This window comes from Pleurodeles waltl, chromosome 4_2, assembly GCF_031143425.1.
Source record: "Pleurodeles waltl isolate 20211129_DDA chromosome 4_2, aPleWal1.hap1.20221129, whole genome shotgun sequence".
NCBI classification, from domain to species: Eukaryota; Metazoa; Chordata; class Amphibia; order Caudata; family Salamandridae; genus Pleurodeles; species Pleurodeles waltl.
The window spans coordinates 307,906,959-307,920,814 of NC_090443.1; positions in this window are offsets into that span (position 1 = coordinate 307,906,959).

The window sequence follows — 13,856 nt, forward strand, 5'->3', positions numbered from 1 at the left end:
GTGGGCTCTGGGCACCATTTGTCTTTCTCCCAGGGACACTAGGGAAACCTCTACCTGCTCCCCAAAGATATCTGGGTCTGTCTCCCCCCCGAGAGCTACACTAGTCAACCCAGGTGTCTGTCTAGTAGTGGACGGTGCTCTCTTGGAACACTGGGTGTCGCCCTTATAGTGACCATACTGGTAGCACTCTAAGCATTTGGGGTTGAATTTCCGTGATTTATCATAAGTCCCTGGCTTTTTCCCAAATCTGGAAGAGGAATGGTTGCCACCCCCTCCCTGGGAATTGTTTTGGGGGCCTTTTGAGAGTTCCTTATCTGTAAGTTTATCTCCCCCCTCTTTCTTCTGTTGGGAACCCTGACCACCTTTGTGGGCGTCCCCCCCCAGATACCTTTTTGGACAGTCTGGTGCTAACCCAGAGGTCCGCCTCCTCAGCAAGCTTCCTGGGATCAGTCAGCTTACTATCTACCAAGTGCTGGTGCAACTCTGTAAAAGTAGTATTGAGCATATGCTCTCTCAGAATCAAGTCATATAACCCTTTATAATCATCTACTTTGTTGCCCCACACCCATCCATTCAGTGCCTTACTGGAAAAGTCAAAGAAATCTACCCATGTTTGTGTGGATTGTTTGGTGCTGTCCCTGAACCTCTGTCAGCCCAAACTTGGCAAGTAAAATGGCTTTCCGAAACCGGTATGTATTTTGATCTAGTTGATCCAATGTGAGAAGTGTGTCCCTCCCCAATGGCGGCACATAACCCCACATAGCTGTACCCCATTGCCCTTCAGGAACCTCATGAGCCCTTAGTGCAACTTCATAAGCAGCTAACCATTTATCCATGTCATCACCCACCACAAAACTGGGCATCACATTTTTGGGTATACGAACCTTCTTTTTTCCAGCAAGTCCTGTCTGTATGCTGCCACCATTACTGCTGGATTCAGACTGTCTCGCCTTGATCTCCAGCTCCTTGAGACTCAGTTCATGAGCCAACAACAGTTTCTTTTCAGCCAAAGCCCTTTCAGCTTCCATCTGTTTGGCTGCTCTTTCATCCTCCATCTGTTTGGCTGCTCTTTCAGCTTCCTTGGCTTCCCTCTCTGCCCTCCTTTCCTCCTGTTGAGCCTCAATTTTCAGTTTTGCCATTTGTAATTGGAACTCCCTTTCTTCTCTCCTTTCCTCTGCGGTCAGGCTTTGCTCAGAGACACTGCTCCCTGGTCTGGAAGGGGGCACATCTGCAGTGGTAACATCACCCACTGCTGGCAATAAATCCTCTGAGAGGCCATTTTCTGGCTCCTCTTCCTCCTCATCCTCCTCTAAATGGGCTTCTGCCCAGGCCCTCAGCGCCACTTGAAAGTCCTCCTTTTTGGAGGCCCCTTGGGTGGGTACTCTCATCACTCTGCAGAACCCTTTTAGCTGTTTGACAGTATATGCCTCCAACAGGGCTAGGTCCAAATCTCCTGCTTGAGACCCAGCCAGAGACATGTTGAGTGAGAATTTAGTTTTTGAAAATTGTCAGTAAAAACGAATTTGCAAAAAGAGATAAAAATCAAGTTGACCTTCAACTGTGGGTAGGTAGTGAAATACTTAGCTAGTGTATGTCACTGCACAAATACAAGTCCTATCCTCACCGCTGATCACCAATGTTAGAAATGGGGTCTTTGGTTGGCAGTCAGGTTACCCCCTGTCCAAGCAAAGACCTTCACTCTAGTCAGGGTAAGTCACACACAATCCAAAATTATCCTGTGCCCACCCTCTGGTAGCTTGGCACGAGCAGTCAGGCTTAACTTAGAAGGCAATGTGTAAAGTATTTGTTCAATAAATCGTACAATAACACAATATAGCACCACAAAAATACACCACACAGTGTTTAGAAAAATATATAATATTTATCTGGATATTTGTGGATCAACACAATAAAAGGTGCAATAAGAATTTGTAGAGATATCACTGAAAGGTGATATAAAGGCCCTCATTCTGACCTTGGCGGGCGGCGGAGGCCGCCCGCCAAAGTCCCGCCGTCAGGTTACCGTTCCGCGGTCGAAAGACCGCGGCGGTAATTCTGACTTTCCCGCTGGGCTGGCGGGCGGTCGCCTTCAGGCCGCCCGCCAGCCCAGCGGGAAAGAGGCTTCCACGATGAAGCCGGCTCGGAATCGAGCCGGCGGAGTGGAAGCTGTGCGACGGGTGCAGTTGCACCCGTCGCGTATTTCACTGTCTGCGCAGCAGACAGTGAAATACATTTAGGGGCCCTCTTACGGGGGCCCCTGCAATGCCCATGCCAGTGGCATGGGCACTGCAGGGGCCCCCAGGGGCCCCGCGACCCCCCCTACCGCCATCCGGATCCCGGCGGTCGGACCGCCGGGATCTGGATGGCGGTAGGGGGGTCGGAATCCCCTCGGCGGCGCAGCAAGCTGCGCCGCCTTGGAGGATTCAATGGGGCGGCGGTACACTGGCGGGAGCCCGCCAGTGTTGCCGGTCCGACCGCGGCTTTACCGCCGTGGTCGGAATCCCCATTGGAGCACCGCCGGCCTGTCGGCGGTGCTCCCGCGGTCCTCCGCCCTGGCGGTCTTTGACCGCCAGGGTCAGAATGACCGCCAAAGTGTCTTAAGTCTTTAAAAAGCAAACAAAGTCTCTTTCAAGCACAAAGTACCTGGTTTGGAGTGGAAAAAGGGCCGCAGAGGAGGAGATGCGTGGCAAAATGGTGTTTGCGTCGGTTTCGCCCCTTCACACACGGACTTGCGTCGTTATTTTTCACTCGAGAAGACGTGCGTCGTTTTCCGGCAATCGGGCCGACTCCTTCTGTGGGTCGCGGGATTACCAGATGTCCCAGGGTCTGTGCGTGGAATCCTAGGCTTGTTAACCGGCTGTGCATCGTTCTGGGGGGCTGTGCGTAGAATTTTCTTCCTCACCGTCGCGTCGATTTCCTTTCTGGAAGTTGGGCGGCGTTGTCCAGGCGAGGCTATGCGTCGAAGTTCCGGTCGCACCATAGGCGTCGCGTCGAATGGCGTCTTTCCGGATCGGCGTGCGGTGAATTTCTCACCGCGAAACAAGCTGTGCGTCAGAGTTTTCGACGCACACGCCGTCCAGTTGAAAGAAAGAAGTCTTTTTGGTCCTAAGACTTCAGGAAACAGGAGGCAAGCTCTATCCAAGCCCTTGAAGAGCACTTTTACAGCCAGACAAGAGTTCAGCAAGGCAGCAGGCCAACAGCAAGGCAGCAGTCCTTTGTAGAAAGCAGACAGGTGAGTCCTTTGAGCAGCCAGGCAGTTCTTTGCAGGATGTAGGTTCTGGTTCAGGTTTCTTCTCCAGCAAGTGTCTGAGGTGGTAGGGCAGAGGCCCTGTTTTATACCCAAATGTGCCTTTGAAGTGGGGGAGACTTCAAAGAGTGGCTCAGAAGTGCACCAGGTCCCCTTTCAGTTCAATCCTGTCTGCCAGGGTCCCAGTAGGGGGTGTGGCAGTCCTTTGTGTCAGAGCAGGCCCTCCACCCTCCCAGCCCAGGAAGACCCATTCAAAATGCAGATGTATGCAAGTGAGGCTGAGTACCCTGTGTTTGGGGTGTGTCTGAGTGAATGCACAAGGAGCTGTCAACTAAACCTAGCCAGACGTGGATTGTAAGGCACAGAAAGATTTAAGTGCAGAGAAATGATCACTTTCTAAAAATGGCATTTCTAAAATAGTAATATTAAATCCAACTTCACCAGTCAGCAGGATTTTGTATTACCATTCTGGCCATACTAAATATGACCTTCCTACTCCCTTCAGATCAGCAGCTACCACATCAAAAATGTATGAGGGCAGCCCCAATGTTAGCCTATGAAGGGAGCAGGCCTCACAGTAGTGTAAAAACAAATTTAGGAGTTCTACACTACCAGGACATGTAAACTACACAGATACATGTCCTGCCTTTTACCCACACAGCACCCTGCTCTAGGGGTTACCTAGGGCACACATTAGAGGTTACTTATGTGTAGAAAAAGGGGGGCTTTAGGCTTGGCAAGTACTTTTAAATGCCAAGTCGAATTGGCAGTGAACCTGCACACACAGGCTTTGCAATGGCAGGCCTGGGACAAGGTAAAGGGGCTACTTGAGTGGGTGGCACAACCAGTGCTGCAGGCCCACTAGTAGCATTTAATCTACAGGCCCTAGGCACATACAGTGCACATTACTAGGGACTCATAGTATATTAAATAGTCCAATTGGGTATGATCCAAAGTTACCATGTTTAAAGGGAGAGAGCACATGCACTTTAGCACTGGTTAGCAGTGGTAAAGTGCGCAGAGTCTAAAAGCCAGCGAAAACAGAGTCCAAAAAGTGGAGGGAAGCAGGCAAAAAGTTAGGGGTGACCACCCTAAGGCATGTCAGGTCTAACAATTGTCAATGTGTGTATCTGTCCCTTGACAGGCCCTTACTCACACAGTCCTGTTCTCACCTTCACACAGGTCAAATTAGTCTTGTGCGGGCTTATTTCATAAATGATAGTCCCACTGGGCAGGCAGTGTGTTGATTCCTGGGAAGCCATGATATGTGACTCACTAGCTTAGTCACACATCATTAAATGGACTATGCATGCCTTTGTTTTTTGGATGCCATCTCTGTGGGATGGACACATATTTCCTAAAAACATGTTCTGTGGCACAAGTACATGACACACAACCATGAGTATGCATTTGTAAGGCCACATGTCCACATGGACATGGTAGACGTTTATTGTACCCGCCAGGCCAGTTCCTTCATTGTTGCCCATGTGTAATGTTCAAGTTTGTACTCTGGCAGTAGCCTGTAGGAATTGCATGCAGAGAAACAATCTCACAGAGTGTGATTGGTTTAATGCATCAATGCCTAAGCAGTTTACCTTTCAGAAGCCATTCAGTTTGCTAGAGCATGTCCCACTAGATGTCAGTTGTCCCACGTAGTCAGTGGAGGGCCTGAACAGAGTGGTGGGTTTGTCAGCAGATTGGGAAGTGTTTGCCATCATGTCCCTGTACTCAATGGCTAGTATTGCCAAACGTGGGAAGTTTGGGCAAAAGAAGGATGTTCTTAGCTTTGGGTACTGACATATATCTGACTCAGCCATTTAGGATGGGACTTGTGGACACAATTTATTCTCTTGTCTTTTGCATCCATGCAGGCCAATGCTCATCAGAAGAAAGGGATTTTGAGAGCCATTGCCAAAAGCTGCGGTTCCTGGGGGTCCATAGCCAGTGGAGCACCCAATGTTGCAAGAGGTGGGAGAATCTGATACTGAGTCTGGAAGATTGTGGAGGCCCAGCTGGGTCTGTCCCCACAACGTGTGCGGGGTGCCTGTTGGAAAATGACCCCCCCTAATGGCTAGCATTCTGGTGGTGGCTTGCCTGGAACTAGATGGGCGTTTGAGGGCAGCACTGCAGCCACAAGGGGGTGAGTACACAGCAAATTCCTACCTGCCCTGTTGCCATGTGATTGAGTGAGGTACTGACTGCTCCCCCAGACAGGTAGGGATGAGCCATGTGTCACACAGTAAATGGGAGATTGTTTGTGTTGACATGTTATGTGTATCAAACTGGTGTGCCTTGCCTTTTGGACCTGGGACCTAGTATAAGACTGGGGAGAATCCTCAAACCACTTTCTCTGTATGGACCACAAATGGATGTATACAGTGATAATTCATGTTCAGTTGGTTTTGTTGTGGGTGTAATTTCAGAACTACAGACCACTACCCCTAGATGTTACAGGCCAAAGATAAGTAGGTTATGGGTCACTGTCCTCTGCCATGTGTCTGGGTATATGTGTATGTAGACATCTGTCAGCCCAAAGCTAATTATCTTCAGTATATGATGAGTGCTGGTACCTAACTGCAATCTGTGATGTGTAGGTGTCCATCATACTTGTGATGTGGCTCACATGGCTAATTGTTTGCAGATGTAGCAATCTACTTTCCTTTTGTAAGTGGGAAATATCTATTGAAATAAATTATGTCCTATAACTGTTGCCAACATTCCTTGTGCCTACATGTCAGCATATGTCCTTTTCTCTTTAGAAAACATTCTTAATCTTTAATGCATGTTCTACCCATGTTGATGTGACAATGTTTGTTTTCCCTCACATATATGTGCATAGCAGAGTGTTTGTGGAATGGTACAGTTACAGTGGTGGTACATTGCATGTTGTGTCACAGACAGGAGTGTGTCCCCATTGTTTAATGTCTGACAGATACCTTCATGTGTCATACTATGGCATTTGGCATGTAGAACTGCACTAGCAATGAGGAACATGACTGTCAGGCACAGATTGTGGAACCACTCTGTGTTTGTCTATGCCTTTGATGTGGATTAATGTGTAAAAGTGGACTGCACATGTGTAATAGTTGAGGATTGTGGCCTGAATGTTGGCATGCATCATGGACTGACGTGCACTGATGTTGACATCACATGTGTTTGGGTAAAGGCATTCATCCACAGACAGACACCAGGGTTGGCATGTCCAAGATGTGGATAGTGACGTTGCTTCTCATTGGACAAGTTGAGGTCCTTCTAAAAGTCATTGGAAGTTCTGTGTCTCTCCAGCATGTAAAGGCCAGATGTTTACTACAGATACACTAAGATAATATCATTGTAATGGGTGTCAGACATTAGTGGTGACTATCCTCAGGGCTTACTGAGCCATTGTTTTGTGTATTCTGGAGACATCTCTCCTGACATATTGAACCTGATGTCAAAAGTGTTCCTTTCAATGGCATATGTGAGTAACATTGACACTACCGCCTTGACTCTATTGGGACAGGTGTCATGAACATTGTTATAATGTTTACAGTGTGACACGTGTATTTCCATGTCACCTACTCCAGGATGTTGCACTTTTGTAATGAACATAGCAGGACTTCATGGCATCATTTCCAAGTATTGGTACATTATGTATGTGCCAAACATATGTGTGCAAAACCTTGGGTGTGAAATGGGAGAATGGACATTACAATTGGATACCATTATTTGCCAAAAGGTCACTTAAGTCGCCTGCATATGGCACAGCTTTGAGGACGGAGAGATCTCCTTGTTGTTGTATGGTAATTGTCATTACAAGACTTTAGTCATGCAATTGCAGTTGTCTGAGATTCTGATTTTCCTGTGTGCAACTGTAGTAAATCCAGATGGCATGCATGCATATGTTTTTACACATGTATTTGCCACATAAATGTAAGTTTTTGCTGGGGCTTACCTGACTTGTTGGTATTGTTTGTCAATCAGAGTTGTGATTGAAGTGTTCTAAATGGCATTTTATGACCCTTTTTCTCTTTCTTTTTGCAGCATACGCACAGAGAAGGAGACGGGGCTGAGCCAAGTGGGGAAGCATCTGGACGTGGGACCTCAGTTCAAGAGACCACTGACACAGAGGGGCCCAGAGGGTGAGGGGAGCGCCACGGGGGAGACAGGGACATCGTCATCATCATTGAATTCCTCCTTCATTGGCTACTCACTAGTGGTGGCGGACCCGTTGAGAAACCCCCACTACCATCCTTGTCTGGCACCCCTTGTTCTATAACCGCCCTCCAAGTTGCTCTCCACCCAATTTTCTGTGCCGGCTCACCTAAAAGGGTAAGCGTCTCCTCTACTGCTGGCACCTCTGTCCCAGCCCCTGTTGTCTCTGCTACCCTCAGTGAGGAGAGTATCGACCTCCTGAGAAGTATCTCTGTGGGTCAGACAGCCATTGTGAATGCCATGTAGGGATTGGCAACTCAGCTACAACAGACTAATTGCTGGAATGCATTCATGGTGTAATGGTTGGCCTACAGAAATCTTTTCAGGCTCTGGCCTTCACAGTGACGGCAGCCAGTCACTCCCCCACATTCTGTCCCCCCTCCAACTCCCTCTTCCCAGTCCAAAACCAAATGGAGCGCACACAAACACAAGCACAAGACACACTGGCACACACATAAACAACATCCACCCACAGACACAGCAACACTCACAACTTCCACTGACACCCCCACCACCCACAGCATCACACACACAACATCAAGTATACCTACAGACACCACCACAACTGTCACTAACACAGCCACCACACCCATCCTACCCACAGACACCACCTCAACAGACCCCCAGACATCCACTCATAGACACAACTACAGACACACATACATCCACCACATCATCCATACCTGCAGTCACCACCCCAACAGACACCTACCCAGAGCGGCACCCTCCAGCACCTCCACCCCCTAAGCCCAAGACACATAAATGTCCTCACTCACCCACCCAACAGACACCCACAGCACACAAGCATACCTCCCATGAGGACGCTCCCACGACATCCACACCTACACATCAGACAACCACTCCCTCAACTTCCAAATCCTGTCTCCCTTCTGATGACCGTTCCTGTGTGTCCCAAAAACTTTTTTTTGTTTGACCTTAACCTTTGCCCTGTTACTCCCATCCTCATCCTAGAATCAGAAGGACCCCACCCAGCTCCCAGGCCGTCCCTTCCACCTCCAATGCCTCCCCTGGTCCCCCTACAAGTACCCATACCTCTCCCCCTGAAGAAGAAGCCCACCCCTCCCAAGAAGAATACCACCCCTCCCCGGAAGACCACCCCTCCCAAGCCCAAACCTCCCTCCAAAATCTGATCTCCCAAACGGAGATAATCCCTGAGGTGCCTGTCTGCCCCGTTGATGCACCTTCCCGTGGAGGTTACATGGCAGTTTGGAGTCAAGTTTAGGCACAACGCTTTGCCATAATTGGACATTAATTATAGACTGGCCAATGGCCTTTGAACATTAATATTATTCCGTAGGAAAGTACCCTCTTTTTGGCATGTTACCCCCAATGTCGGCCTGATGTCAGTGTGTTTGACTGAGTTCACTGGGATCCTGCTAACCAGGGCCCCAGTGATTATGCTCACCCTCCTCTAAATTTTGTCACTGCATACTGGTAACCCAGTATTTCATCCAAATTTGGCATACTGGTCACCCCTTATAGGTCCCTAGTATATGATACCTAGGTACCCAGGGTACTGGAGTTCCAGGGGATCCCTATGGGCTGCAGCATTTTTTTTGCCACCCATAGGGAGCCCATACAAAGGCTTCTACAGGACTGTCATAGCAGCCTGTGTGAAATGGTGCACGCACCCTTTCACTGCCATTTACATTGCACAGGTCACTTATAAGTCACCCATATTGCAGGCCTTCTAGCCCTGAAGGCTGGGTGAAGAGTACCTGTGTGTGAGGGCACCCCTGCACCAGCAGAGGTGCCCCCACGACCTCCAGGACCATTTTCCTGGACTTCGTGAGTGCGGGAACACTATTTTACATGTGAACTGGACATAGGTCACTACTTATGTACAGCTTCAGAGTGGTAACTCCGAATATGGCCATGTTTGGCATCAAACATGTTCGAATCATACCTCAAGGCTTTTGCAAGCATTGGTTGTATGATTCCATGCACTCCGGTGGCTCCTTTAAAGGATCCCCAGTACTGCCATTACAGCCTTCTGAGTTTTTCCAGGCAACCCTAGCTGCTGCCACCTCACAGACAGGTTTTTGCCCTCCTGTTGCTCAAGCAGCTTGAGCCCAGGAAGGCAGAACAAAGCATTTCCTTTGGGAGAGGGGTGTTACACCCTTTCTCTTTGGAAATAGGTGTTACAGGCCTGGGAGGGGTAGCCTCCCAGAGCCTCTGGAAATGCTTTGAAGGGCACAGATGGTGCCCTCCTTGCATAATCCAGTCTACACCGGTTCAGGGGACCCCAGTCCCTCATCTGGCGCAAAACTGGGCCAAGGAAAGGGGAGTGACCACTCCCCTGTCCATCACCACCCCAGGGGTGGTGCCCAGAACTTCTCCAGAGTGTCCCTCGGTTTTGCCATCTTGGATTCCAAGTTGGCAGGGCACTCTAGGAACATCTGAGGAGCCAGTTGTAGGAAAGTACCATCTTGCCTGGCATGTTACCCCCATTTTTCACTGTATATATGTTGTTTTAGTTGTATGTGTCACTGGGACCCTGCCAGCCAGGGCCCCAGTGCTCATAAGTGTGCCCTGTATGTGTTACCTGTGTTATGACTAACTGTCTCACTGAGGCTCTGCTAATCAGAACCTCAGTGGTTATGCTCTCTCATTTCTTTCAAATTGTCACTAACAGGCTAGTGACCAATTTTACCAATTTACATTGGCATACTGGAACACCCTTATAATTCCCTAGTATATGGTACTGAGGTACCAGGGTATTGGGGTTCCAGGAGATCCATATGGGCTGCAGCATTTCTTTTGCCACCCATAGGGAGCTCTGACAATTCTTACACAGGTCTGCCACTGCAGCCTGAGTGAAATAACGTCCACGTTATTTCACAGCCATTTTACACTGCACTTAAGTAACTTATAAGTCACCTATATGTCTAACCTTTACCTGGTAAAGGTTGGGTGCTAAGTTACTTAGTGTGTGGGCACCCTGGCACTAGCCAAGGTGCCCCCACATTGTTCAGGGCCAATTCCCCGGACTTTGTGAGTGCGGGGACACCATTACATGCGTGCACTACATATAGGTCACTACCTATGTGTAGCTTCACAATGGTAACTCCGAATATGGCCATGTAACATGTCTAAGATCATGGAATTGCCCACTCTATGCCATCCTGGCATTGTTGGTACAATCCCATGATCCCACGGGTCTGTAGCACAGACCCGGGTACTGCCAAACTGCCTTTTCAGGGGTTTCACTGCAGCTGCTGCCAACCCCTCAGACAGGTTTCTGCCCTCCTGGGGTCCAGCCAGGCTTGGCCCAGGAAGGCAGAACAAAGGACTTCCTCAGAGAGAGGGTGTTACACCCTCTCCCTTTGGAAAATGGTGTGAAGGCAGGGGAGGAGTAGCCTCCCCCAGCCTCTGGAAATGCTTTCATGGGCACACATGGTGCCCATTTCTGCATAAGCCAGTCTACACCGGTTCAGTTGACCCCTCAGCCCTGCTCTGGCATGAAACTGGACAAAGGAAAGGGGAGTGACCACTCCCCTGACCTGCACCTCCCCTGGGAGGTGCCCAGAGCTCCTCCAGTGTGCTCCAGACCTCTGCCATCTTGGAAACAGAGGTGCTGCTGGCACACTGGACTGCTCTGAGTGGCCAGTGCCAGCAGGTGACGTCAGAGACTCCTTCTGATAGGCTCCTTCAGGTGTTGCTAGCCTATCCTCTCTCCTAGGTAGCCAAACCCTCTTTTCTGGCTATTTAGGGTCTCTGCTTTGGGGAATTTCTTAGATAACGAATGCAAGAGCTCATCAGAGCTCCTCTGCATCTCTCTCTTCACCTTCTGCCAAGGAATCAACTGCTGACCGCGCTGGAAGCCTGCAAAACTGCAACAAAGTAGCAAAGACGACTACTGCAACTCTGTAACGCTGATCCTGCCGCCTTCTCGACTGTTTTCCTGGTGGTGCATGCTGTGGGGGTAGTCTGCCTCCTCTCTGCACTAGAAGCTCCGAAGAAATCTCCCGTAGGTCGACGGAATCGCCCCCCTGCAACCGCAGGCACCAAAGAACTGCATCACTGGTACCCTGGGTCTCCTCTCAGCACAACGAGCGAGGTCCCTTGAATCCAGCAACTCTGTCCAAGTGACTCCCACAGTCCAGTGACTCTTCAGTCCAAGTTTGGTGGAGGTAAGTCCTTGCCTCCCCACGCCAGACTGCATTGCTGGGAACCGCAACTTTTGCAGCTACTCCGGCCTCTGTGCACTTCCGGCGGAAATCCTTTGTGCACACCCAAGCCTGGGTCCACGGCACTCTAACCTGCATTGCACGACCTCCTGAGTTGTCCTCCGGCGACGTGGGACTCCTTTGTGTAACTTCGGGTGAGCACCGTTTCACTCTTCTTCGTAGTGCCTGTTCCGGCACTTCTGCGGGTGCTGCCTGCTTCTGAGAGGGCTCCTCGTCTTGCTCGACACCCCCTCTGTCCCCCGACGCAATTGGCGACATCCTGGTCCCTCCTGGGCCACAGCAGCATCCACAAACCCTAACCGCACGATTTGCAGCTAGCAAGGCTTGTTGGCGGTCTTTCGGCGGGAAAACACTTCTGCACGACTCTCCACGGCGTGGGGGATCCATCCTCCAAAGGGGAAGTCTCTAGCCCTTGTCGTTCCTGCAGAATCCTCAGCTTCTATTGTCCAGTAGCAGCTTCTTTGCACCCACAGCTGGCATTTCCTGGGCATCTGCCCATCTCCGACTTGCTTGTGACTTTTGGACTTGGTCCCCTTGTTCCACAGGTACCCTCGACTGGAAATCCATCCTTGTTGCATTGCTGGTTTGTGTCTTTCCTGCAGAATTCCCCTATCACGACTTCTATGTCCTTTGGGGAACTTTAGTGCACTTTGCACTTACTTTTCAGGGTCTTGGGGTGGGCTATTTTTCTAACCCTAACTGTTTGCTTACAGTTCCAGCGACCCTCTACAAGGTCACATAGGTTTGGGGTCCATTCGTGATTCGCATTCCACTTTTGGAGTATATGGTTTGTGTTGCCCCTATCCCTATGTGTCCCCATTGCATCCTATTGTAACTATACATTGTTTGCACTGTTTTCTAATACTATACTGAATATATTTGGTATTGTGTACATATATCTTGTGTATATTTGCTATCCTCATACTGAGGGTACTCACTGAGATACTTCTGGCATATTGTCATAAAAATAAAGTACCTTTATTTTTAGTATATCTGTGTATTGTGTTTTCTTATGATATTGTGCATATGACACTAGTGGTACTGTAGGAGCTTCACTCGTCTCCTAGTTCAGCCTAAGCTGCTCTGCTAAGCTACCATTATCTATCAGCCTAAGCTGCTAGACACCCTATACACTAATAAGGGATACCTGGGCCTGGTGCAAGGTGTAAGTACCCCTTGGTACTCACTACAAGCCAGTCCAGCCTCCTACATTGGTTGTGCAGTGGTGGGATAAGTGCTCTGTAACTACTTACCACTTTTGTCATTGTACTTTTCATAAGAGAAAAATATACAAAACAAGTTCAGTGTATGTACACCTAACCAAAAAGTTTTGCATTTCTTTTCTCACTTCTTTTCTAAAGTGCTGAAAAGTACCTCTAACTTTCTAAAAAGTTCCTAAAAAGTTTTAAAAGTTTTTTTTCTGTCTTTCTAAAAGTTCTGGAAAACATTTTCTTCCTTTTTCTATCACTTAAACACTTTCTAAAATGTCTGGCACAGGCCAAACTGTTGATCTGTCCAAACTTGCTTATGATAACCTTAGCTGGAAAGATGCAAGGAGTCTCTGCATAGAAAGAGGTTTAAGTGTAAGGAAGAATCCCTCTAGAGAACTGTTGGTAAATATGCTTGTTGAACAGGATAAGGCCAGAGCTGGCACCCCTGTTGAAAAGTTAGCTGATGGTTCCCACTCTGATTCTGGGGCACCCCTAGCAAAAGAGGTGGGAGGGAAACTTCTAAGCCTGCCCCCTAGCAAGCCACCTAGCATAGCTGGTACTGATGTAGAGTCACACCATACTGATAGTGTGGTCTCACATCACAGTAAGAGTATCCCTTCTCATCATAGTAGAAGTGCGGTTTCTATAAGTCAAGCTATTAGGGTGCCTTCTGTAAGGGCCAGGTCTCCTTCTGTTCTATCTCAGCATACTTCTGTCTCTAGACATGCCTCACCCACCCACCCTGATGACAGAGTGTTAGAAAGGGAGCTCAATAGATTGAGAGTGGAACAAACCAGACTGAAGCTCAAGAAGCAACAGCTGGATTTGGATAGGCAGTCCTTAGAGGTGGAAAGGGAAAGACAGAAATTGGGTTTAGAAACCCATGGTGGCAGCAGCAGTATTCCCCATAGTCATCCTACAAAAGAGCATGATTCTAGGAATCTGCACAAGATAGTTCCCCCTTATAAGGAGGGGGATGACATTAACAAGTGG